Genomic DNA, 4421 nt, shown 5'->3' with positions numbered 1-4421 from the left:
ATCATAGCTACTGAATTGAAGTGTCGTTTGGATAAAGCATTCTGGGAAATTTCTCAAATTAATCTTTCTCCAGCATGCATTATAATGAATTTTGTACAAAAAGATGTAAATAGCAAAGCCTTTTTTTTTTGGTTGTGTGAATTTAGGAAAATTACTTAGCTACTTCAGGCCTCAGTGTTCTCCTCTACCAAGCGGAGGATTTACCTCTCGGTACTCCCGTCTCGGGGTGAATTCTCTGGGCGTATCAGCGTAACAGCAGCGCCCTGCGCCCGGCGGCGTGTGGGTGGGGCGGGTCTCGCGGAGCGCAGCTGGGCCGCGTGCCGCGCGGCGGCCCGGCTCTCCCGAGACGCGCGGCGTTCTCGCTGTGGACCGGAGGAGAAACACGGTGCTTTCACAGACTTTTTTCACCCGAGCATTTCTGCCCGCCAATTTCTCTTTCCGGGCGTGCAGCGGTCGCCCGGCGTCAACTCCCGCAGGCGCCAGCCAACCAGCCAGCCCGACTTCTCGAGCAGGTCACCCGGTGAGGCCGCCCTACGCTCAAGTCCACTGCTACACTCAAGTCCACTGCCGGCCCCGAGACGCCCCAGCCGTCGCGGGCAGACTTGGCTCAGTGTAGGTGGTAGCCTCGCCTGCAAAGGCGGCTGTTCGTTCAAATTCTGGCGCCACTCCCGCGCCACGTAGGGCCAGACTCGGAAGCGACGGACCACGGCGAGCCAGCGGGCGCGCGCCCGGGGCTGGGCGTGCGCGCCGCGGAGGGACGGCGCGCGCACCACGCCCCGGAACGAGCCCCCGAAAGAAAAGAGCCGCCTGGCGCGCTCTCGCTCCTCCCGTCAGGAGCCGGTCACGCCCCCTTACTCTACAGCGTCCAATACATGCGAGAGGGAGGGGCGGCCTCTTTCCGGCTCGGGAGAGAGTATATAGGGAACTGCTGGCGAGACCGCTCGGTCTTTTACGTCAGGAGTTGGGATCTACCGTGTGGTTCTAGGTAAGCGGGCGTTGCGGGCGGTTGTGCGAGCGAACCCGGGCGGCGCAGTTTAGGTTGGGAGCTGCAGTAAGGTGAAACGATTTCAGAAATTGGAGCTTAGAGTGCGGTGATGAAAACTTGGACGTGGGGAACGCGCCGCCGGGCCGCCATGTGTCCCGAGTCGTGGTGGCGGCCGGCTTCGAGCGTAGGCGTGCGGAGGCGGCCGCTGGTGGCCGCGCGGCCTGGTTGTTACGCCCGGGCAGCCCCTGACTGAGCCTGGGAGGCGACCGGCAGAAGACAACATTCCTGGGATTTGGGGGCGGGGGGTTACCCTTAACGTTAAGAGCAAGAGTCCCGTGATAGGGTGTCTTTCTCCCATGGCCAGATCAACAGTTATTTCAAAACGGGCAGCCCCGGACTCGGCGTGAGACTGAGTTGTATTGTGCCGAGGTGGCGCTGTGTGCAAATAGGATTATTGAAGGGGAGGAGTTTAGTGCTGAAAACCTTGAACTATGACATTCTGTGAGAATGCTTAATTTTAAATAGATGCCCCGCAAGAACAATGGCTTTAGGTGTAACGGAGCTGTTATGTGGAGAGGCAGAGGTAAGGGTTGTTGGGGGCTTATTTTTAAACCGAAGGAGTAAACCTGTTGATTTATAGAAACGATGATGGAGCATCATTTGAAATTAAACTTTTTTTTAGATGCAAAGGAAAGTTCCAAAACGTATGGGAGAAGGTTTGCTGGAAAATGACTTGGTTAAAACTTGACAATCTTACCAGGTGTGTATTGGACTCGTATTAATACTTTGAGTCTGCATGTGTTTAGTCCACATGTAGAGTAAATGAGAAATTTTTTTGTCCTCGAAGGAGCATTCTGCAGGTCGATGAATACTAATGAAGCTATGACCGTCACCGATTGATGATGAACAGCTTCATTTGAAAGTAAGTTATGTGGCTTACAGCATCTACTATAGCATTCCGTAGTACTTGCCTTTTAACGTTGCTCTGGTTTATGGTAAGTGTCAGTGTGATCGAGCTTAATGGAGTTTGGTCTGATCAATGAGGAAAGCTATCCCTAAACGGATTACCTGATGAAAAGTATGTACGGATTCGGCTTCTGAGATAAGACCAATATACAGATATGAGAGAACAACTTTTTGTTGCCTGGATTTTATAACTGAGTTTTCTGTTAGCTTATGCCTCTTACAGGGGAAAAACTGTTGCTTCACACTAGTGTTTTTCTTCTCTGCCAACAGTGACAGGGGTCGCTGTCCGCCTATTGAAAGAGGCCAGTTTGCCATGAAGTTCCTAAGGTGTAAACATGTCTGTGAGTAGAGATATTTTGCTTAACAATCAGTCAATCTTGTGTCCTTGGTCTTATCTATGATGATCCTATCCCGAACCTGAAGTTATGTTGAAAAAAACTTATATACGGATCTGGCTTCTGAGATAGACCATTATAAGGACGACAGTATTTTTGAAAATTTCTTTAAATAAGTTCTTGAGATGTTGATAGTCTTGTAAATCTCAAATGTTCTTCCTTTTCTAGGGCTAGTGCCACGAGATTTACTTGTCTGTTGTATGAAAAACTGGTGATCAGGAAAAGCTCTTCATTTTATGGACACGGAAAGAAAACAAAACTCAAGACAGATTATTTAATTTTGAAATTGCATTTGTAAAAAGATTTCTGAGCCAACGTCAAATCTAGATTAATGCATCCATAAGATTCAAGCCATTTCTGTTTAATCTTGTCACTGCCCTAGAGTCATAACCTGTTAGCCAGTATATTATTGATACTTTCTAGCTATGAAACTGTTTTTAATGGAAAATTATTTTTCAGTTGTCCAGCCTTGTAATTAAATAATTCTGAGTGAATGTTTAGCCTTTGGTCACCTGTCTGAATTTAAAATGCATAATTGCAAATACAGCCAAGTGAGAGTTTATACTATTGTAGGAAAATCCTTAGAAGGGAGAGATGACTGGGTTTGGTGATCACAAGGGGATATGGAAAACCTTAGCTTTGTGCAGGGTACTAAGTATTACAGAATTACTGAAGGTGAGGGCAGAGGAGAGAGACAGGACCTATGACTGGGGTGAGGGGAGGTAAGCCAGGCATCAAAACGATCCAGTATACTAGCTGAATTGTGGAATATTTAGTCCTAGTATAATAGTAATATGAAGGGGTATTTATGCTAAAAATGAGGAGGAGTAATGCTGAAAATTAAGGAAGAGAGCACAGCATAAAAGTCAGGAGCCATGAGGGAAGGTCACTGATAAAATCTGGGTTAAAACTGGTCAAACATTGTACAGAATGGATTAGTGTAAACAGTAATAGCATCTGATCTAACCAAGGTGGTTGGACTCCGTGCATAATCATTTTCCCTAAATAGCTGCATGAATAAATTGTTCCCAAGCCCATATTTAAATGTCAAAGTTAGAGTGCCAATATTCTTGTCACCTTATAATGAACTCTGTTTCTTAAAATGTTCACCTGCCTTGGTGAGAATTCAGTTGGGTCCATGCAGCTCAGTCAGGTTCATGAGACTGATAAGCCTGTAGTGGTCAGGCACATAGTGAATTTGGCCCAAGTATTAAGACAGTGTACAAAAATGGGGCTCTGAAAATGTTTCTTGCAGTCCGTGTACAGCATTGTGTTACATTGTTCTTTATTGCACTCAGTGTATTTGGAAATGAGGAAACTTTGGCACTGCAATCTGCACCGTTGATCACTGATCTCCCTTACCCTGCTTTATTTGGTTGGAACTTTTACAACATGCTCGATAAGATCTGTTTCACACACTGACATCTTAAGTACCTAGATACCTTAACTACCTGGCACTTGGTTGTCAGTAAATGTTAAACAAACAATGAATGATTAAAGACCAATTGGGATCTACACAAAACTTGCAGAGAAAACTGCCCTTTTGTCAAAGTTGGCAAACATCAGTCACTTCAAAACAAGGCATGAAATGAATAAAACTTGGCTTTAGAGCCCTTTGACCTCTTTTCCCTCAGTCCCTTCTGGTTTTGCTCTTTTCCCTCCCAGTCAGTCTTATAATATTTCCTTAGTTGATAAAATCCAAATAATGTACATATACTTCATTGCACTATACTAGGTCCTGCCAGGGAGGTCAAGGGTAAAACATTTCCTATGTCCTCTGTCACATCAATAGTTGTACGAGATACCAAGAAAGAAGGCAAGATACAGGGATGCAAAGAACTGAGAAGATTGAACAAGTGATACATTTAGGCGTAGGAGACACCAACCAAAGATGGTATGCTGAGGGCGGTAAATTGAGAATTTAGGCATCAGTTGGATGGATAGATGTGGGACAAATAAGGTGGAGGATAAGACTGAAATGGTACAGTACCCCAAGCTTTTTGAGCAACAGAGAACTAAAAAAAAGCTATCATTCAAATTCCCTGAAACTTGACATGTTTTCAGTAGGAAGAGAC

At 45.8% G+C, this 4421-nt stretch overlaps 1 long non-coding RNA gene across 1 annotated transcript; it reads left to right on the top strand.

Moving 5' to 3' along the window:
* The first annotated feature begins 934 nt into the window (after positions 1 to 934).
* Positions 935 to 2840, top strand: LOC307195238. Its single transcript, XR_013830758.1, has 5 exons — positions 935 to 985; positions 1668 to 1745; positions 1833 to 1907; positions 2222 to 2292; positions 2515 to 2840. It is a non-coding gene; the product is annotated as an uncharacterized lncRNA (long non-coding RNA).
* Positions 2841 to 4421: the final 1581 nt, after the last annotated feature.

Source organism: Stenella coeruleoalba (genome assembly GCF_951394435.1).
Source record: "Stenella coeruleoalba genome assembly, chromosome: 12".
In the NCBI taxonomy this organism is placed as follows: Eukaryota; Metazoa; Chordata; class Mammalia; order Artiodactyla; family Delphinidae; genus Stenella; species Stenella coeruleoalba.
Note: the sequence above shows the minus strand (reverse complement) of the source record. Positions and strands in the feature narration are given on the sequence as shown.